Below are 23664 nucleotides of genomic sequence, written 5' to 3'. Positions count from 1 at the left end.
TCGGATTCGACGTGAGTGCGGTTGGATCTTTGGTTCTTGGTTTTTACTCGTAGTTTTCGGTTTTCGGTTTGGCTTTCGGTTTTTCGCTCGCCGGCTTGCCAAAATAAAGTCAGCGCGCCAAGACCACCCAAAGTGTGTCAATGTTGGCGCTGGGAAGCGCGCCACAGTGCGTACAAATTAAATTATATAGATTGTGTACGTTTTGTGGCTCCGATCGGGGCCTAACGGTGCTATTTCCGCTTCAAATTCAATTAAAATTTTGGATGCAAAGCGGTTTAGTGTCAACCATGAAGCGGAAGGTATAGCATTTTTGCGATTCCTGAAGATTTCTTCTTATATTGGCGAAGTCATAACTATAAGGTTTACTAAGTAATTAAGAACAAAAAATTAGAAAGCCTTCTAAATTTTTAATGGGTCGGATTAATATTTCACTATTATGAAGATTGTTTGTTTTCAACAAATTGCCTTTGAACATAAATCATAATTAATATTTAATTTTACATTTTATTGCAACCTTTTTAAGTTATACAAATTTTACAAACTTAACTAGTGTCATTACTTATTAGTAGTCCTTTAAAGGATGAATTAAAAACTGAAAAATCAAACTCATGATATTTAGTGTAAGTCAGATCAGTTAAATTTATACTTATGAATAATTTACCTAACATAAATGTCTTAATTGTTGGGACATTTACAAAATTTATCGAAAGTTTTTCTGCTTCAGTTATTTCAAGCCGAAAGTTCTTATGCAAAGTTAGATCGCTCTCAATTCCGTTCTGCTGGGATCCAATGCCATTTATGGCAAATTAAAGACAAGCCCATCGCAGTTCTCGTATTTCCCAGATCAAGACACGCCACACAAATTGTCTTAATTAATTAATATCATAAATATGCGACGGCGCTTAATTGCCGATGGAGAGCAGGCAGCAAAAAACAATAGCAGCAGAAGGCAAAAGAAAAACAAATCTCTCATGACAACTAATTAGCCAGGAAATGACCCCGGCTGACCGAGGGGCACTCGGTATTCAACATATTCAGCCAGCTGAGTGACCCTAATCGACAGGAAGCTGACTCAATCTGGGAGCGAATTGCGGGCCAGGGCCAAATGCAGCTGCCACTTTTTGCGATCGCGACTGCTGCTGCACTTCGCTCGCAATCAATATTCATAAATCTCTTGGCAAGGGTTAACCAATTAATAACGTGACCCGTTTATTTTATTTCACTCCGCTTTTCGCCTCCTTTTGTCAAATCAACCTGGGTGATCGTTCCACGTTTTCCAATGAAATCGCAGACAGACACTCGCACACAAAGCCTTTCAGCATTTGTCAACGAGAGGCGACGTTGACACCGCCGACAACAAACACGAACGAATGAAAGCCAACAGCCAAGAAAACTGCAAGAAAATTAAGGCAACCATCCGGGCTCAATGCACACGGGGCACACTGGTACCAACCTGTTTGCTGAGTTCTTAGGTAGGAATTTCAAAATAGACCTTTTGTGCACACCTCTTTTTCCCGACATAAGCTTTGAACTTTGCTCTTAATAATGTCCTTTAGCCTATCAACCTTTTAATTCTTTTCCTGACAAGAATTGATTAATAAAAAGCTTTGATGATGAAGAGTGACTTTCTTTGCTATTCTATAGTTTGGAGGCTTAAAAACAAAAGCTAAGTTAGTTTTGCTTAAGGTTACCCATATTTGTTTTGACCTAAAAAAAAATGAATAGTTTGTTATTTTCGTTATATAATGAAGAAGGGGTGCTACCTATCTTTTGAAAATAGCAGAATCGAATTTTTAAAAGGGTACAATTTGTTTAGCAGCAAACAAGTTCTTTGAAGCGTTTGAAATTGCCCAGTTTTGTTTTCCAAGGCTGGCACCACTGTGCTGCGGCAGCACAACCTTTGTTACCCTGTGCCGAACGGAAATCGCTGACATGGACCACACCACAGCAGTCAAGTCAGAGCGAAGCAAAACCGAGGCAGGAAAACCAAGCCAGGCACAAACACAATCTCCAGAAGCTTGGCACTCAGCGAGGCTTGCCTAATGTTTAATTAAGGTGATTGCTGTGCGGTCACCTGGCGATGTTGCTGTTGCTGCTGTTGCTGCTGTTGGTGCTGCTGCAGTTGGTGTTGCTGTTGTGGTTGCGGCGAACGACAACAACACCTCACGATCGCCAAATTGGTTTGTAAGGATAAGCCGTTCAGCGTTGGGAGAGGGAAAAGTAAAAGACCTGTGTCAAATGCCTGGGCCAAAGGACATCGCCAAAGAAACGGTCAGCAGCAGCAGCAGCAGCAGCATTGGCCTTAATGAAGATTAATTGCAATCAGCGAGCCACTTGAGCCGCGATTAATTGCAGGAACCAGTGGACATGGAAATGGAACCGAACTTCCTCCTAGACGCTGACTTGATGATGATGATGCCTTTTGGAATGGTTCACAAGTTCACGACTGCGACGACGGCAACTTAATTGCCATTTACATGGGAGGCAAAGGCAAGATTGTGATTGCTCCCGGCCAGGCTTTGTTGGTGGCACAATGCAGTTGATGGATTGCATTCGTCCCTCCATTTCCCCTTCATTATGCAAATGGTTTGATGCCTTTGGAGATTCGTCATAGCGGCTAACATAATCGACTTGAACTGGTTAAAATCAAAAGTTGCGTTAAGCTCGCTATTAGCATAATTCGTGTGGGTCGAAAAAGTGTGCCACAAATGGCTTCGTATAGGTCAACTTGAGTATTATTTTTTTATTTATTATATTTTTTATTTTTTTTTGCATTGTCACCTGACGGTCTGCGGTCTGAAAGTTGGCGCCAAGTCTGCGCTGGCCAAATCAAATCAAATCGATTTGGAACTCTAAAATGTATATATCGAAAGAAACAGCATGTGGGCTGTTTTTTGGTTTTTGTGGTTTGCATTCGAGTTAAGTCATAATTTGTGTGAGCTTTTTGACAACTTTCAAGTAGGAATAAATTGCCATCACGGGTCTAAAAATATAAGCTTAACTCAGAAGCTGATGGCTTCGCTAGAACGTGGGATTTATTGGATCTAAAATACGGCTTAAATACAATTAAGGGAATGAGACATTTCTGTTGACTATTGTAACATGTCAATTACAATTACAATAGCAGTTGGTAGTTGACTAAGTCACTGCATGTAAAAATGTATATATAATTTTTGTTTTATTTTATAAAAAAAGCAAGATTAGTTTATTACAATCTTAAATATCAAATATTGTTATTCCTCAGCACTGAGATATAAAATTAAATATATTTATATATTTTCTTACAGCGTGATTATTAAAGAATAAAAAAAAACTGGAATTAATAAAATCATAACACCGTTAATGAATGAACAGATATTTATCAGTTTTAATTGCTTAAGAAATCCTCCACATGCTACAAGTGTTTTTTATTTGCTTAGATGGGAAAAGCATCATATCTTAGTTGCCATTTCCCTTTGATTTTGCATCATTTAAACTCAATAAAAAGTGTTAAGCTCCATTCCGAGATCATAATCTGTTACTATCGGTTAAGTGGACTTCTTGATCTTGATAGAATATCGCCCACACCTTGGGGGTCAACCTGTCGGCGCTCGGTGGTGGAACTCGGTGGCAGCCCACGCACATGAGCCTAAATCAAAAACCACAATCATTTAAATATAGCGAAATCAAACGAGTGCTAGAAAGAGAAAAACAAAAACCATAAGCAGAGTTCAGTTGAAATTGGTTGGATTTTCGTTGAAAAACCGCAAAACGCGTTTTTCATTTGCATAAAAAATTGTCTGTGCCAGGCAATCGAACATGCGGCAGACAGACGGAAAGACAGACGAGTGCTGGGGACCAAGACCGAGACCAAGCCCCAGAGTTGATTTCATTCATGAGGCACAGCTCCATTCATAAGCCGAGCATTTCTAGTTTAAGGTAAGCCACACTGGACACCTACGATCTGATGGAGAGCTGGATACAGCACACTGCAAAACTGAAAAAACTGAAAAACTGCAACTGCAACTGCACATTATTTATAACATTTTGCCGTTTTGGGGTCACATGTTGGCGTGTGTTGCAAATTAAATTTGCAAATTATAGGCTGTCGCTGGGGTTTCCGGTTAACGACCAAAGTCAGTCCTTCTCCGGAGCAGCCACTCTCGCGTTCATCTCGTGATGCTGCTGCGATGCTTCAAATGTGCTGTAGCACAAATAAACTTTAGCTGCGGAGACCCCAAAAACATGTAGTGTCTTGAGCTCCAGCTTTTGGCTCAGCTGCACTTCATCACGGTATTTTCTTTTTCGGCGCGGGGGTCCTCTCATGACAACCTCAATGGATATTCACACACAGCTGGGCCCAAATATGGCGCATTCGGCACAAAATGGTCTCGTCTGAGCCGTGTGTTGGCCACATTTGAACTGTCATGCCCGGGCCAGCGAGTTCCAAGTTCCAGGCCATCTGACATTTTGAAGCGAAATGTCAGTCACAGCTCAACATCCCTCCATCGCCGGTCCGTATGTCCCTTCCATTTTTCCGTCAGTCTAGAGCGCTTGAGACGCTGATAGTGGTTTACTGGAGTTTCGGTTAGCGGTTAGCGGCCATTACCACCACCGTGGGTTGCCCAAGATGGCCTAGACCAAAACGCTCAATGAGATTGTCGGCGGTGCGATGAGACGAATTCGAAATGCCCTTGAAATTTAGTTGGTTAAAGATGAAAGGAGTTCAGGTGCAGTAACATGTACCCTGTTTATTAATAACTAATATAAGGTACTTCATCTTTTACATGTTTTTTATTTTTTTAAACGGTGACAAGAGAAAAACTCAAGATAACTGTATTAGCTTTGTTTTTTATCCAAGGTATCGCGGAAACAAGGTTATTTAACTCTTGAAATTCTTTTAATATTTTAATAAACTAAAATATTTATACTCCTTTGAACGAAATTTTATCTAATTAAAATTTCCTTTAAAATAATTTTGGGCAGGAGTTTAAACATTAAAGGATACTAGTAAAATCCTAAAAATTATTCCAATTTCCTTAAAGGGGAATACAAAACTATTTACTTTATATTAGTTATGTTCAGATAGCTTATAAAAATGTTGTGAAGCTGTCTACATTTAACTAATGACCTTAAATATATGCATTTCAAATTTGGTGTTCGTTCTTTACTAAATGGATTATTTTAGTTAAACAATGGCCAACTGGTCTTAAAGTTGCTTATAAAAGTGAATAACTTTTAATGATTTTGTAATGTTCTTAATTATTAAATTTGTCTTTTATGTAAATCAATTCAAAATGAAGCTTTCAAAAAATCCCCTCTACTTCATTGAGATCTCGGCTGTCCGCCATATACCCTTGCCGCATATGAAGGGTACTCCACTCAAAAACAGAGGCAGCCATCATCGTCATCATCGCCAGAGATCACAGATCACACAAGATTTCCAACTAAATATGGTAGCCAAATAATTTACATCAACTCTTGTGCTCTTTATTGTTCTGCCTGCTGTTGCCGCTATATCTTTTATAGTTGCTGTTGTTGTTGCAGTTAGCGTGATTTGAAGTTTTATGTTATTGCTCTTCTAGTTGTTTCTTGGGTTTTTAGTGGGCGTAGCGCGCGCCTTGCTGCCCACTCGGGTATTGCCTTTTTCAGTGCCGCTTTTTGTTTGGTGATTTTGTTTTGTTTTTTGCTGTGGAATGTATATTTTTCTCGACTTCGAGAAATTTGATTGGTGGTCAATGTCTGGTAGCCAAGTTTCAAGTGCGTCCTCCCCGCGCTATAAACAAAACCATCAAGGGGTTTGTGCTCACGCCACTTGACACATTTCAATGGAGGGAAGCAGACAAATCAGAAAATAGCTGTTCCCCCGATCCAAATTTCAGAGGCCGAAACTCACAAATTACGCGCATATTTTCTAATGAGCTCAACCATGCCGCATATCACCATGGTTCGAAACGGCCAAAAAATCAAAAAAGAAAATTCAGAAAGAGAAAAAAAGCATAGTCTTTTCCTATGGCAGCACCAAGATTTATGCGTCTCCATCCGACAGCAACCAACCCCTTCGGCACCTCCTCATCCTTGGCAATTGGTGCCAACTGATGGCTTGGATGGACACATATCGTTAGCACAAAAGCCGAAAACTGTCCGCTGGCATTTTCGGTTCCATGTCAAACGTTGAGAGATGCGACTAATTTGTGGCCCAGCCGAAAAGTGGACAGGAGGGCTAATTAGTGGGAGGATGGGGACAAAACAAACATCGCTCAGCCGTTTATCTGACAATGGGTTAAATGGCCACTGTAGTTTTTGAATATGTTTACTTAAATAAATAATAATAAAATAAAAATATTAGTGTGGTATTTGAAAGTCATTTATATTTTTATACCGATCAATATTACAATATAAAAATAACCCTTCAATTTCAATTAAAATAAATGTATTTAAAGAAATAAATATTTACAGTTTGCTATAAACAAGACTGTTTAGATATTTATTATTTTTGAATATCAAATAATTGAAGTCTAAATATCAGTACAACAGCAGTGTGATACAAAGTAGGGTTTAGTTAAAGCCTTTAAGTGCATTAAAGTATAAACTTAAGGTTCAAGATAACTTATACGCATATAATCGCTGCCTTTCCAGCCTATCTCACTCCTTTTTTTCGCTTCTAGACTCAACAAAACTGTTAACAAACTTACTTACTTAGCCAACGAGCCCCCGCAAAAAGACAAATATAAAATAAATAAAAAAAAGAAGTCAAGCTATGCCAGCAGCAAGTTTTCCCAAATGCGACACGCGTTGACTTTGGGCCACTCCAGCGACTTCGGATCTCCGGCCGTCCGTCCGTTCGTCCGTCTTTTTGGCCGTCTCTGAGTTTCTGGTGGAAGCTGTTACCACTTCCTCGAACCTCTCGCTCGCACGCGGGCGACACTGCATTTGAACAGTGGAACAAATTTGCAGCTGATTTATGTAAATCGCCGACGAGTTTTATTTAACTTTTTCTGTGGTTCCCAATCAGCGTATTGAATGCTCCCGCTCAGCCGCCCACCACTCCCTAAACCTCTTGTGCACTACTTGCTGACTTTCTGCTTTTTTCCCTGGTTTTTTTTTTTTGGCCGCTCTCGGTGCCGTTACTTGGCCCAAGTTTGTTGGTGGCGTGTGTATCTGAAAGATACAAAACTGCAATTCATTCAGCGAAAATTTTCGGTCGTTATGAATGGAGCAACCCACGCGTCGATACTAAAGTGGCTCTTGTTGTTCTTACTGATGCGGTTGCTGTTGCAGTTGCATTTCCAGTTGACAACTGCGCTTGGATTAGGACAACTGCGCTATAGGATTAACCCAATAAGAGATTTAAATGAAAACAAAGTAGCTTTGTTTGTGTCACACGTAGATGGTACATATGTATTTAAAAAAAAAAACAAATGTTTGAATACTAATGACATTAAAATTTCTATAATTGACAAAGAAAAACATAAGAAATTAATTCTTGAAAAGTATTGTTTGTGCACATATTAAATATTAAATAATATTAAAAAAAATAACAGTCATAAAAATAACCAATTTAACACAACAATATTTAAAAAAAATTAAATATTACTCTGCAAAGAATATATGGATAAAGTATTGTTATATTTTTAAAGACTCTACTTTGTGTATTTATTTTCTATTTCAAACTAATTTATTGTTATGATTATATTAACTGTCGTTTCCATTTCGTTTTTATAAATATATTAATTCGGATTAAAACTATACATACATATACATAAAAATGCAATAATTTTAAGGTTACTTTTAATTGAATAACCATTCCCCGAAAAAACAAATTATTTTAAAAATGAAAAAATGTAAAAATGTAAAAATTTATTGAGTGGCGAAACACACCTCCCCACCTACCCCATAAAATTAAGCAACAGGAGACAAAATCGATCAGTGCCCCAAAGCTGTCAGACATCGTGACAAGCGGCAAAACCAAAGCCCAAGCTAAAATCTGGGGTTAGAGCGACAGGCCACGTTATGGTTTGTTTTTCCTTTTTTTTTTTTTGTTTTTTTCTCGCTGTTGCTGTTGGCCAATATTCAAATGCAATTTAAGTCATCGCCGCTTGCATTTATGCATTTATGACGTCAGCCTGACCATGGGAAGTGGTTAGCAGTTGTTGTTGTTATGGCTGCATGTTGTTGTTACTGTTATTGCAGCTGTGGCAAGTCGTAAAATTTTAATGGCCGCAAAAAAATATTCTGCGTGGTGGAGGAGTGGGAAATAAGCCATTCACGGATAAGATTTTGCGACCCATAATGAATAGCGCAAAAGTGCAAATTAATTACGAAAAACCTTTAGCCAAGATTTTACTGGTTGCAGATACATTTACGGCCAGTGGAGATACGTTAAGATAATCCTCGCATTTAATGGGCAATTTCTCACATATTTAACAACTTACTCTCCGCCTTTCTTGTGAAAACCAAGCGACTATAGAAATAATTCTGGGTCGTAAGAAACTCAAACAATGGTAGCCGTTGACAAACGCCTGAAATATGATAGTTCCGATCGAAACGGTTCTCTAGACGATTAGTTCGTTTCCTACCCACTGAGCTTTTGAACAAACATTTCATTGATGGGAAAGATTTCTTTCGAAATGTTTTCATTGAATGCATCTCGAATTGATGTTGAAGCATTTGACAGTTAATTTGTTTGCATTGACAAAGCGCTGGGAGAAGTAAAAGCAGTAAATTTTCGGCATTTTCCGGTCCCCCGGTTTTCGGATCTCGGATCTTGGACATGCTAATGCGGTTCCGGTGTGCCTGGCTAATGGCCAAGAGGCAGTTTCTTGCCATCAACATCTTAGCCATGGCCATCAATTTGCATTTGCTGCCCACATTTACGACTCGCATGCCCTTTTGGCACCTGGGGTTTCGTTCCAAAGTTTTTTTTTGGGCCTCGTTTCATTCATGATTTCATCATCGAGCGATGTGGGCGCAGTTTACTACGATGCGTTCGCTGGTTCGTTCATTCATACAAAAAAAACTCTTCATTAACAACGCGTGCCAAGCCCTGAATCTATCTTCCTATACCTCTTTCACTTCTTGGCCAGTTAGTAACCCAATACTCGCTTTTATTTGGTTAGGCTTGAATCTGGGGGGAACGGGTTGCATTTTCCATATCATGATTCGCTTCTGGTTGCATCTTCTATCGCTCCTTGGCCGCCACTGCTTGCCTCGCTTAATTTTAGCAGCATTTAACCCAGATTTTGGCCGCTTGGCCGCTGCTGCTTCTTCGTTCGCTTAATTTTTTGTTTGCTAATGAAGTGTCAACAACAAATTGAATGTCTAACATTTGTTGCATGTCGCCAGTGAAACACAAACAACAACGGTCACAAGTATAGTAGAACATATGTCTATGTCTTTGTTTAATGCTTTAAATAAATTAAATTTCAAAAAAAAATCGAAAAGAAATTCAATTTATTGAGTTAAATGGTTTTGGTATACCCTTCCAGAGGGTGTTTATTTTTAAAAAATGTTAAATGGAATATAAACAAATTTGCTGCTTACAATTTTTCAAACAATTTCTGTCTTTTATAATTTCATAATGATAATTGTCATAAGCTATTACGAACCCATTGAATAACCATTCAAGTCCACCATTCAAAGAGCATAAATATATAATTTATGCCAACACGTTGCCGCCACGTAGGCACAGGCGAAACGGCAAACATGCCCTGGCCCAAGGCACAAACCCAATTCATTCATTTGTCGGCATCATGGAGGTTGTTTTTGCTGTTTCTGTTGCTGTTGCTGTTTGGTGTTTCTGTTACTGTTGCTGTTGCAATCATCGAACATCGCTTGCCAAGTGTGTCGACGTCGACGCTGGCAGAGCTCAGCTACTGCAAAAAGCCAAACTAAAGTTAACATCGACAACAACATCGGATCGACGAGGTACGATCAATTTGCATACAACGGCGGCCGTTTTGTGAATGAAAATATTTTTTCATTTTTTTGTTTTTGTTTCTGTTTTTGTTTTTGGCCAAGTAACAACAACAAATTAAAGCAACAAATGCAATAAATTGTTAAATTTTATTATTCTGCGCCGCAGATACAGGGTGCTGCTGCCCGACTTCGTCGACCTACGCACACAGTGGACACAGTGGCAACCCACACAAGGCGACAAGTACGGGTATCTGTATCTGTAAGATACGCAAGACAAACTACGACTGTGTTGCGGCTAATTTGATTTCTGCATTGGCAAACGCTTTGCCAACAGTCAAAAGCTGCCGATTGTTGTTTCTGCGGTTTTGGACGCCAACACAAAGATACGGCCTCAGATACAGATATATATTGCTTGGGATCATTGGGAGATGGAGCTACAACTTGGTTTTGTTCATTGATCACTTGTTTTTTTTTTTGTCTCGATCCTCGTTTGTCGTTTGCCGTTGATTCATTCATTTAATTTTCTATTTTCTGTTTCTGTTTCCACCATTTACTTTTCATATTAATTGCTGGCGATGCCAAGACGTAAATGTGATAATAAATTATTACAGCAAAAGACATTTACTGGGTGGGCGTTCATTACAACAACCATAACAACCAGCGACAGACACTCAAGTCAAGTTGAAGCCGATGCTGTTCGGAGCCGCGTGTTGCCTTTGTGAACCGCTCAGCCGACTGTTTGCTTTATTCGTTTTCAATGCGTTTTAATTATATTCATAAGAAATATAGTTACACAAACAGTTTCCTGTCGCCGCCTAGTGAAAGAGTACACTAAACAGAACCAATTAAAAACGCTGGAAAAGAAATTAATCATCATATAATCAAGGTTAACCACCCCATGAATGGAATACCCATAAATAATTTTTGTTTCCAGTGAAATGCTAATTTGATTAAGACAATTCTATGTACATATTTGTCAGCAAAGTTTAATCACTTCGTTATCAGTCCTAAAAATTTGCTTTGTGATTAGGGCGCGAAGATTATGTGGCGTCGGTGGTGTAATGGTCAGCATAGTTGCCTTCCAAGCAGTTGACCCGGGTTCGATTCCCGGCCGACGCACTTGGAATATTTTTTATTTCTTTTATTTATTAACTTTTTTTTTTAGCTTTTACCAAATAGTTTAAAACACTTGTGTCTTTGCACCATGTGTCCTTGATTAATGAAACACATAATGCATTAGGTTTCCCCCTTAAAAATGTATATCAGTAATAAAAACGATAGAAATTACCTTCTTTTTTTAAAGGGAACTACATTTACATTTTTTTTTAATTTGAGTCTTAAATGCTTAACATTCCCCAAAAAATCAGTGCAAAAACGTGGCGTCGGTGGTGTAATGGTTAGCATAGTTGCCTTCCAAGCAGTTGACCCGGGTTCGATTCCCGGCCGACGCACTTAAATATTTTTCTTTTTTTATATTATATATTGACACGTCTTAACAACATGAAATGTGTTGTTATGTTGATTAAGTGTACCAATATACAGCAATCACCAATAAATGGCTCAATTTTAGTGTCAAGTTCAATTGCCAAAACATACCACTTCCAACCCCAAACTGATCAGCCAAAATGCACATAATTTCCTCGAGCGCTCATCATTTCAGAATCAAATCCCATGCACTTAACGCATCAGTTGCCCTTGCTCAAAAAAAAAAAAAAGAAAACGATGACAGGCGAAATGAGAATTTATATGGGAAGCCGTAAACAAGGCGACGCATAAATAACAAGGCGTTCCAACTGAAGCATGGAACCTGGCAATGGCAAACTGGCAAACTGGCAACCGGCAGCTCGAAAATCCCACAAAATCGGGAGAGGCTGTCGCACGCGCAACTAATTAAATTAAAGGCGATCGCCCAGGTCCCTGGGTTCCGGATCAGTTCGGTTCTGGGTCCGTTATGTTGGGTGGGCGGGTGCAGTTTAGTCGGCGGGCCAAACTACTTTGTGTGTGAAATTTATGTGCAATAATTTAAAAAAAACCAGCAGGCGGCGTATGCCACAAAGTTCCCACACCCCCACTAGACGAAAATTGATCGCGCCTAAGCGAAGTGTGCATATTAAGTGCACCCACTTTCCAAGCCAATTTGGCAAACGCCTCCATTCTCTGGCAGATCGGTTACGTTTTCAGCTGCCTTCTTTTTATGGAGCAAGTTCAGTTGAGTGACCCATGTGTGTGCTTTTTTGTGTAGGACAATGTGGCACGCGACTCGGCCACAGATCGCAGACCGCGGATCACGTGGGGCTACTCCTCCTCCACGTCCACCACCACCTCCACAAAAAGCGAAAATTCTGCGTGCGAACTTGGCATCGACAAGTGTAGGAAACGAACGGATGACGTCGTAATGTCTGGTCGCAAAAATGTTTGGTGGCCGATTTTTGCGGGGGTTGATTTGTGTGTTTCTCACAAACCCACCCACCTGAGGCGCTGATCTTCCAAATGTCGGTCAGCCGTGAGAGCAACCGAATGGCGATGAGTTCAAGGGCAGAGCAAACCTTTTTGGCACACGCCACAGGCTATGCGATGGTAAGACCAAACGGAGGCGTTCTTGGCACGCTTCAATCTGGAACGCCTCTTCGCCATTTTGGCCCCCACGTCAACTTGCAACTTGCACTTTTTCCACTCTAGATGCGTATGTCATTGTCGTCTGGTCGTGTGCCGACTCAAATAAATCAACATGTTGCTGCCTATCTTAGGCATCCGGTTCGCCCAGGCTCAATGCATATTTCTACACAATATTTCTTATTACCTTTCGGGCTTTTTTTTTTTGCTTTCGTTTTTGTTTTAGCACATTATGCAAACGGCGACTCAATCAAGGCATTTTATTAAGCATTTTCAGGGGTTTTAATTTGCACTGGTTGAGCTGCAGAGTCGGCTCGCATTGTTGTTGGCTTTTTTCTTTTTCTTTCGGACATGTCAGTGTGAGGCTGCAGCCACAAACATGGCAGTCAACAAATTTACGACATAATAATTTACATTTATCTGCTGCAACGAGGCAGTCACACTGCCAATGCAACAAAAACAACTGGATCGCGGTATAAGTGCGTGTGTGTATTAATAACAAGAAAGGAAAAGTCCGTTTCCCCATGGTCGAAGTGAAAATGTCCTAGCAAGGGCATCAAACAGAACATTAATTGTGCAGAATTGTGGTTTGAATCAGAGTGAAACTAGAAAATAATTAAACAATATTTTTATCATTTGATTTAGCATATATTAATATAAATAATAAATATATGAAACAGAGTATGGAAAAAATTTATGATTGTATAAAATCCTTTTTTTATTACAGGCATATATATTTGATAAAAGAAAATCAGAGCTGATTTTAACATACAACATTTTATAAATATAGTATATAGGGTTACCACTTCAACAAATCATCTGAAAATAAGAACACCACCCATTTTTAGGTCTCTTCAGGTGAGGGTATCAAAAGCCAGCGCCATGTTGTTTAATAAGTTACCTTCTTGCGATATGTCGACGTCAGACGCAGACGTCGCCTCTTTATCAGTTTATTACTTGGCAAACTTTTCATTTTAATATCATTCGCATTTGCGCAATGCATTTTGTTTTTTTTTTTATTTTTTGCTGCTTTTTGTACGCCGCAGTTGAGCGACTTTTAATTTTGAACGCCTTCTTGGCAAGGCCTCTGCACAGGAATCGAGTTGGTTGAGCGACGGCGACGACGACGGCAAAGATGATAAATGCTTACCGGTTTTGTCCGTCAACCGTCCCTGGAAAACGACCGGTGCACTTTAAACCAAGCGCGACGTGTGGAAGACTTTTCGCAGTTCAAAGTCAAGGAGCAAGCATCTCCCGCTACCCATTTCCCATTTTCTTGTTGAGGAAAGTTCGAAAATCGATAGAGCTAAAAACTGCCGGCATTGTTCTCCTGCAAATTACAGAACTCTCTCAGTATTTCGCTTTCTCTGCTTGCGTAAACTTTTTGTGGGCCCGGTAATTTTTATGAATGAATACGACAGTTTATAGCATACTTAGCAGGGCGCCTGCGTTGCCGTTTTGTGGGTGTGCGTGCATATCGGTGTGTTTGCGGAAGTTTGCTATGACGAAAGCAAGGCCCCAGAATGTCCTTGACGGCGGAAAGTTTCACACAACAGGTGGAATTTTAAAGATGTCTGTGTCTGCGCCGGCCTTTTTCCCCATTTTCACTTTCACACAATTCCGTTTGACGTAGTTGGGCTGCGAACAAAGTTGCGCGACTCGTAAATTTTCATTAGACTGTTGTACAGTTGACACAGGCGATAAAAATAGTTCCAGTAATTAAAGATAAGCAAGTGCTTTCTTGTTTGTTAGTTAAATTTCCTTTAGGGTTTGAACCAAGCAACAATATTATAATTTGTTTCCATTTTTAATGTATTTTTATATTTATATATAAAAAAATGTCTAAAATTATACACTCTACTTTGGAACATCATAAGTCGCTAGAAAGACTTAAAAAATATGTCAAGCTGTCAGGTTGCCGATGAAATTTTACAACATTAAGCCCTTAATAATGGTTAAAATTTTTAAGAACTTCTGTAAACTTTTATATAGGCTGCTAAGTTTTGTAACCTTTTCCTTAACCTTTTTAAAGATTTAAAAATTAATCTTAATAATAATAAAAGTCTTAAACATTGTTTTAAAACTATTAAAATACACAATTTTTCATTTATTTAGCAAAGCTTTCAACTTAAAACAAAAATCTAAAAGCAAATTCGATGGCACAAACTCAACGGACGTAATCGCAACACGTTTCCATGGTGAAATGTTTTGTTAAAAATAGTCGGCTCAGAAGCCTGACGTGGCTAACGATGATTAAGCCAGCCATGAAATTATTAACTTGTTTTCGCGAGTCTCGACACAAATGTTACCATAAATGGTGCGCTGAGAGGGAGAGAAGCGAAAACCGCAATTAAGCAGAAATCACAAAGTTTGCCCAAAATTGGTTAAGACCAGTCAAAGGGAGCCAAACAAAACAACCGAAACAACAATGCACAGAAACGATGAAATGATGGTTGAAAAAAAAAAACAGACACTAAATTTGTGGTGCCTACTTTTGACCAAATTTGGATGAGTCTTTTTTATGAATTGTATAATATGCTCATACATTGTCTGAGCATTAAAATCACTTTGTTACTTGACCTGTTTTTCGACTTCGGCTTAAAGAGTGGCAAAATAAAATTAAATTTAAAGTGTCTGACATTTTATTTAAGAGGTTTTCGGGTTTTTTCCTCCGATTTACTGGAAACTCTTGAATGGAATGGCATGAAGTGAGGTCTCGAGACACATCTATATCGCCTGTCCACGCCGTTAGGTGCAGCCAACAATTCCCTGTTAATTAAGAACAACATTCACAATGATTCATACTGATGCATGTTAAGACTTTTCCACTTCGTGTTCAGCATTAATTTGCCGTGAGATTATTAACATTAGACCAGGAGCAAACAGATTAGTGTCCAAAATCATATCTAAATCATCAAGGCGACATCTTTGAAGCTAAAATAAGTCGAGAGTTGTATACTCTAATTTAAATCCTTTTTTACTAAAACAAAAGCGTTCATGATCTCATGCATTACCAGATTATTTTATAGTAAAATTACCAAGAGTCTAGATTTTTATATAATGCATTAATTATCGAATAATAATATCCTTTATTATCATATGTAGTAATATAAAAAATCTTGACTGCTTAAAACTTGCTTTAAAATTCCTTTTAAATTTTTTCTTAATAGAGTGTGGAATATTAAATGTTTTTTTAACTTCCTAACGTTTTGTTTAGGGGATACCGACTTTTTATTGTATTCGCAAATCCCTTTAGTAGAGTATCAAAATATCCATTTGAAAATGCAAGTTGTCAGCCGGGAAAAAGAAATTTCATGTACTGCATAGAGAAAAGAGAAAATACTGCAGGGGCGGGAAGGGGAAGAGAGTAGAGCACCGAGATCCAAAAAACTATTTGAAGTTATTTTCGCACAGCTTGGCCTGACACTCGTCTGTGTCATTGTTGTGTTGGTGTTGTACGTAGTGTGGTTTTTGTTGTTAAAGCGTGCCTGTAAAGTGTTTGCATGCCACAGCGAAGAAAACAAAAAATAAATGAAAAGGAGAGGCATACAACTACAAAAAATAAGGCGAACAATGTAGGCGTATTTTGATTATGATAAACTGGCGAATTATGTTGTCACTTTGCATTTTTCTTATAGAATGAAATTATATTTTATAAGCGCTGTGCAAGTCAAGAGAGTCGGCTTGTTGCTGTTGCTGTGGCTGCCATAAGACTCGGAAAATATTTACATGTCATGGCATTTGAAGGGATTTATGTGGCCCCAAAGAGACCTGCCTGACTTGTAGACGACGACACATCCACCCCGGACTTTCCGACATGAAAAATGACGAAAACGAAAACGAACCGAGGAAACCAAAACAGAAAATACTTTAGAATTGTATTTGCCAGCGGAGGAGAAGGAGAATCACCTATCTAAAAAATGTATCTTTGCACACTTCTCTTTTTTTCCGCCCAATTTGTTTGGCTTAGAGAAGAGATCAAAACTATATAGACAAACGTTTATAGTACCAATACTCTGCGCACCCGTATCTGTGGCTAAATATAAACCCACCCGAACTATTTATATCGCTCCACGTAACGAGTATTAGCTGCTGATTATTATTGAACAACAAGCAAAAATGCTTTCAGCTAATTATTTGCCGACGTCAAGTTCATGAGAATTTGAAATTCTCGAGGAAAACACAACTATGACGTCGCTTCCATCTAAACAAATCCAAACACACCGAAAAATGTGGGGGAGCGAAGTAAACAAGGCCTATCTATATGTCGGTGCTCTTTAGATTTTGGGCTAAATATAGGCTTGCAATTTCTGGTTCGTCATGGAGGAAAGATGATCTAAAAATACCGGAAAAGAGGAAACAGTGAAATGGGCCACTAAATCAATAAAAACCCCAGCACCAACGACGTGACACACTTCAGTTTGAATCAAAAATTCCACTCGACAACACTGCGAACATTAAAAATTACAAGATATATCAGGAATGTCTGGGCCACCTCGCTATAGGGATACAGCTATATAGATATAAAATTAATGGCAATCTGGCAGCGTAAACACGACAAAATTTGTTCTTGCCTCTAGCCGTGTGCCTTGGCCCATTGTCCCAGAGCCAGATAGTTTTGTGTCATTAGCCCAAGATACGAGGGACTGCCATTCCATATGGCTGAGATGGAAAAGCCGAAACGAAAACTGAAAATTAATGATGCAACTGGGAAGTGTGTCACGGATGCCGCGACCAGAAAGCCAAAAACGAAGAACCGAACAGATATTTCCTCACAGATATTTTCCTAGCACGCACAAGGCAAAAGAATCTGCTCATTAGCAGCTGACAATATTGGAAATTGGTTCACATTTGGCTTGCCCGGTTGCCGGGCCCCCTTTGTGCTTTTAATCAAACGGATATATTTTCCCGATATCGCCAGCTATAAGGTATACTACATACTCGCCTTGACTATATTTAGCCGTGTGACATCTATATATTATGCTGATTGACGCACAATGCTTTCGAGAGCGGGTTTTGTGACGCTACCCGACTTACCTCTACCATATATGGTTACACGTACGCAATTTTATCTCCTATCTGTAATCCATAATCTGTGACGTTCATGCCAATTGATAAGAAAGCGAAATATTCGCAAATTAAACGATGAAAATTTGGGTCAGGAAACTCACACAGACTTATTTTAACAGCTAAACCTACACCATGTTATAGAAAGTGAAAGGATGTTTTGGATAAATTGAATTTACAAATTTTATTTCAATTCCCTTTTAATTAAAGTAAAAGTCCAAGCAAATTAAGATAAATACAAATTATTTTTATTAAGAATATAGAATAAGCTTATACCGAACAACGATTTTATGAAACAAAATCGCATGTCCAATCGAAGATCACATTGCATCAAATCTTCTGAATTCAAAGTGTTCTTAAAAGAAAAGAACACATTCCATAAGCTACATAAAAAGAACTTGTTTTTTCAGATAATTTTTTTTTGAATTAAGAAATTTTGTTTTGCTCAAAGTAAGCACTGAAACACTTTCTTAGAAAAATATCACACTAAGCTAAATGAAGCCAAATGAAAATCAATCATAAAACGAAACTGGGATCACTCGGCCATATGCAGCCGTAAAAAGTTGCGCATTTGTCACAATTCTAAAATTAAAATGCCCGAATATCTTTCATTTTCCCCAGCACAACAAATCGTAATATAAACTATCAGCGGCATTTAGTGGGATTAACTTTTTGTGGCCGAGAGCTAGTGTCATAAATATCAAAAAAACTAAAAAAAAAAGCGCTGCCCATGCACGCCCCATAAATAAAGCCATTAAAATGGAATTCGACGAATTTTCAGCGAGCGAGAAAATGCATACACATAAACCCAATCCATCAAAACCAGAAAGATAGGGAAAAACAAAAACACGAATAATGCAACGAAATCTATTTTCCCTCCCCATGTGATTTGCCAATCATTGTTGATCTATTTTTAATTTTTGCCGATCGCTAAAAATTTGAACGTCATTAGAGAAGTAGTGTGTGCCTAAAATTACCTTGACCGAGCGCAGAAAATAACAAAAGCCTAAAATAGAATAAGAAATCTACGTGAGCATCTAAAGCGTGCGGAGCTGATTAAGCGCCACAGAATTTATGAACTTGACGTGAAAAAATTATATTGTAATTATTTTGCTATTTGCACGCGGCGTTTTCACGTCATCTCTCAGATCGATTGGGATTTGCCATTTGGCTCTTCGGATCGCTTTGCAGTTAAAAGTTTACTGACGTATACAGAGAATAAAGAGATCCGCGAAAAAAGCGCCGGCAGACCGCCTGCTGACTTTGGCCAATTTAGGTCTTGTTTGCCTGTTTCTCGGCACACGAATCTCTCTCTATTTTCAGCCAGCTGATTGGGCATTTCAGCCAACTTTTCCCCCACCAGCTGCCGTCAATCCTTTCTACGTCTTTGCCCTGGGAATAATAATAATAAAATAAAGATGAACGAACCAATTTTGATTTGTTTGGTTTCTTTTTTGTTTTGTCTAAATGTGTTTAACGGCAAGCGTTTTTAAAATTAGTTCGAGTGAGCCACGCGTTTTATATTTAGATGATTGCCATGTTTTCGTGTGCGCCCAAACAGGAGATCAACATAAATAAAGATTGAGTACTTATCAAACACTTTCGTGCAATCTATTTCCGATGCCATTTTATTTGACCCACTTTCACCAGGCGAAACAGGCTGAATCGAGCGGCTTATTCCTAATTGGGATTGTGCTGAGTTATTATTTATGAATATTCATGTTTGTGCCAAAACTCATAGAGTCAGCAATTAGACAAAGGCAATGGGGCAGTGGGCAGCTGATAAACAATTGCCAAACAGCTGGCAATTTCGCTTTCCAAAATTGAAGCTGAAAAACAGACAGTTTAGAGAAAGTCTTAACTATATTGCTCCTGTATAATATTTTCATCTGAACAAGCTTTGATTGCTACATGGAATTTACTCAAAACTGGCAACGTATTATTTTTAAGAAATATAAAAGCTTAGATCAACATACAAAATTAAAAAAAAAATAACAATGCTGCAAAAAATTGTAGAAAAAATTAATTGGCTATAAATTGTCACCCTCTAATCAAGTTTAGGCGTTTCCAAGAAATATTGGTCAATATATTTAATACCACAAATTAACTTACTAATTTCCTAAATTTTATGCACTTGTTTTGGAATACTGACAACTAATAAAAACCAAGAATCAAATTTAATTCTCACCTCATTTTTCGCCGACCTCTCAACACGGGAAAAATGGCGCTAGAGCTGTTTCTCTGATTCTCCGTGTCCCCTGGTTCTCCGCCCACTTCGTGTCTCTGCTCTAATTCAGCCAATGGAATATTTTTTCGGGGTCTCCAAATGTTTAAATTTCTAATTTGTGTCTATGAACAACAATATTACCCCCCTTTTGCTGTTGACTGCAGCAATTTACGGCAACATGCCAAGATCATAAAGCATATTATGATGCTCATAAATTAAATGAAATAAAATATAGAAAAAATATCCAAAATTTATTTATGAATTTTACAAAACAAAATAACACAGACGGATGGCGAGTAAAATTTAACTTTTTCTCTGCTCTGAATTAAATTTTATGTCCTGACAATTTACATGAGGTGAAATTTAAGCACCATCAAAACGGACGCAGCAAAGATAAATCCAAAATAAATAAATGTAAAATATAAAGGTATGACAAAAGTTTTATATAAATTTATTCACACCTCAACTCCGAAGCTGATGATGACGCCCACTTGGCGATTGGTTTATGGCTCTCACCTATGGCCGAAACCAAAATGAAGTTGGCTTGCGTAATGCGCCGCAATCAAGTGCGTTTCAATCGGAGTGAAAACTCTACAAAGCCCCCATTGGCAGTTGGCAGGGCAAAAGAAAACAATTTCAGTACCGAGGGCAAGCCACAGACTTGCCAACCAATAACAAGTGAATAGAAAGAGGGGGAAAAAAGCACGGCAATAGCTCAAGTGTATCTCATAGATATAGCCGTCGATTCGAGTGGAAGCGGGATGGCGGCAAACTTGTTGCATTGCCAGTCAATACGCTTTTAATTACAGCCTACGCGAGCTGCAACTCAAAAGTTGCCCTAACAAAACTTTTCACCATTTACGGCAAAACGCGGACCTTGGCTAGAAGACAGACAGACAAGCCTGGCTTGGCATTGATGCCAATGTTTGTTTGTTGGTTGGCTTGTCCGTTTGTCTGTTTGTCAAGTTTGACTGTCGTGTTTCTATATCTGTATCTGTGTCTGCGCTGGGCGCGTGCCATGTGTCATCTGGCTTGCGACTCGCGACTTGCGACTTGCGACTATCTAACGCCTCTGCCTCATCAAGAGGCAGCAGTCGCAGCACTCGCCGTCTCCCCAATTGACCCACGCACGTTCAGCAACGTTCTCAATGAGATAACACGGTGAGGAAACCCACACATTACACGGCACACATACTCAACCGTAGAATTGGCATATAGACAGATATAGATATCAATACAATGTTGGATATTCAGATAGGTAAGGCCTCACGAGCAGAACTTAGCTAAGAAAAGGGTGAATGAATAAGCAATCGCCAAAGTTTGCGGGATCAAAATGATATTAATATAAAACAATATCTTTAATATTTCATATATTTACCTCAAACATAAAATCCAATCTGATAACTAATAAAATACTTCAAGTCAAACCGGGACCAAGATTTGGGATTTTCCAAATGACACCGGAAGTAATAGAACTACGTATAGTTAAAATACATTAATTTATAACTTGTACTTGGCCTGGTATTAATCTAATCAAATAATTTAATAGTTTACATTTTAATAACAAATTCAGACACCTTAAAAACATTTTAATTTGTTTGAATTGCATAAACTTTGCCATTAAGAACCGACAAAATTTTATTATACATGTTACTTACTGTATAAATGCCTACCCCAACGGCAAACGCTAAAAAAACATTGATTAGTTTGTTAAAGCCACAAAAAAGCCAACAATGAATGTAAGCGAATTTATTTATTTGTTTGTGTTAGGCATGTTAATTGGAGACCCGACCTGTCCGGGGTGCGCTGATGCCAGTGCTACCAAATTGAGGAAAAGGTGCAGTGCTACCAGTCATCACCTTAGAGCTTAGCTGGGCTTATACTCAAAGAACGCCCCCCACCTGAATGCCATCCATCCATCCATGTCCATCTTTGGATGAAAACGGCAATCAGACAGGCAGTCAGCAGGCAGCCAATAATTTACAATGGCCACAAAAGTTTATTTTTAGATGGTGCAAACTATTTTCGTGGGTGTTTTGTCAGGGGCTGGGCCACAAGCACCTCTCTTCCGTTTTCCCCTTAAGAAAAACAGCAATACAACGTCACTAGAAACTTACGGTGAAATATTATAGAAATTTTCTGAATAGATGTTGCTAAATTTAGCGTAATGAGTTTTCATTTTCCTCGCCAGTGAATTGAAGAAAATCGGGCAAGTTTTTATTAGCGTACCTTGGCCTACAGGTGGCCGACGGCCTCTACTTGTCCCTTTCCCGCGCGTTGTGTCGGCTTAATTCCCATCTTTTCATCCCCCCTAAAAACCTCGATCGCTCAGTATTATGTGAAGGTTAAAAATAATCGGGAGCGTATGCGATTTGTATTTATTTTGTTTGGCAAAAACTTTCACAAATGAGGCAAAGTTCTATTTTTGGGTGGGGGCGCATCTGTCTGTATTTGTATCCGCATCCCTTGTGTATCTGCCAAATGTCTGACGTACTCTGTTGTTGTCTGGTGTTAAACTTTTTGCCGGAAAAAAAACGAAAAGATAGCATTTCCCCAGGTGTTTATTTTTAGGTCATGGCGTGTGCTCCAATCAACACACAAAAAGGTGTCTGGTGCTTGGACTTACCACTTGTGTCACAGACTGGATTTACCCTTTACCTTTTACTGATCTCAAGAGCTAACATTACAGTTTCTCTTCCACCATCATTGCGTTTTTACTTTATTTCTCGCTACAATTTTGTTTATATATTCCAATAATAAAAATGCGAAACAAATGTCTCGGCACATTGCACATCTGACGTGCAACCTTGTCCTTAGCACATGAAAACTGTTGTTTTATTTACAATGTAAGCGAATGATAAACATATGATCTGAAATTAATTATGCTGTCAATGGAATTTAAGAAATTAGACAGAAAAAAAGGAAAAACATGGACAAAGTCCAAATATTTTTCTGTAATGAAAAATGTATTTGCATGCATTTTACTTATAGCATATAAGAATAAATAAATTGTATGTTATTTTATCATTTAACTTTGCTATTGAACTCCCAAATTTTTCTTATGATTTTCTTAAGTTTTCGTTATTTGTAATCGTATTTTATAAATTTCAAGCAGAAATTAGTCATTTTTATTAGCCAAATTATTCTGTCTTCCAAAAACTTCTTTTAATATTTAAATTTTCTCACAAATATCAGTCACCAGAATATATGGTCGTGGTCCTTACCCAGTGAACCATATTAAGTTCACTGTCATTTATTTAGAGAATTATATGTATAAGAGAAGTAATAAAAACATTTTGAATGTCCTATAAAAGCAAAATAATAAAGGAAAAATTTGACTTGTTAAACTTAATAAAAGTGTACCAATTACCAGAAAATTGCGTAAACAATTCACTCTTCACAGACACCTAAACTGTAAAGTATCATATACGGACACTTGCCAAAACACTTGCTCAACTATTTGCCAAACAATTTCCACCCTGACCTTTGGCGGCTACCGGGAAAAGTTTCTCAGAGATACAATGCCAGACGAAGACCCGAAAATCTGTCCATAAATGGTCAAGTGAATCATTTGTTTAGGAATCAGTACATTTCGGGCGGCCGGCTCATGCAAACAATTCACGGATGGGTCTCGGTGTTTACGTCGATGCAAAAATTGCCATGGCTAATGGGCCGCAATTTTCGCGCACACTGATGACGTATTTCGGGAAATCATAACATTTGCCAGCCGCTAAAATTCTCACACAAGCGCACGAATCGATAGAAAATGAGGTATATATGTATATGTGTATGTATATTCTTATGGGAATACCTGTTGTATTATTTTTACCTCATGCGAGACCGGAGAGAAGTCGAAATCG

General features: G+C 38.5%; 1 protein-coding gene and 2 non-coding genes across 4 annotated transcripts in view; all 3 read left to right on the top strand.

Moving 5' to 3' along the window:
- LOC128255866 (zinc finger protein 853) overlaps nt 1–23664 on the top strand; it is a 42590-nt gene that overhangs the window by 7221 nt on the left and 11705 nt on the right. The gene's annotated exons all lie outside the window — the stretch shown is intronic.
- Nucleotides 10945–11016, top strand: Trnag-ucc (transfer RNA glycine (anticodon UCC)). Its single transcript has one exon. It is a non-coding gene; the product is annotated as a tRNA-Gly (tRNA).
- Nucleotides 11277–11348, top strand: Trnag-ucc (transfer RNA glycine (anticodon UCC)). Its single transcript has one exon. It is a non-coding gene; the product is annotated as a tRNA-Gly (tRNA).

Source organism: Drosophila gunungcola, chromosome 3R (genome assembly GCF_025200985.1).
Source record: "Drosophila gunungcola strain Sukarami chromosome 3R, Dgunungcola_SK_2, whole genome shotgun sequence".
Classification (NCBI taxonomy): Eukaryota; Metazoa; Arthropoda; class Insecta; order Diptera; family Drosophilidae; genus Drosophila; species Drosophila gunungcola.
The sequence above is the reverse complement of the archived record's forward strand: the minus strand, read 5'-3'. Positions and strand labels throughout refer to the sequence as shown.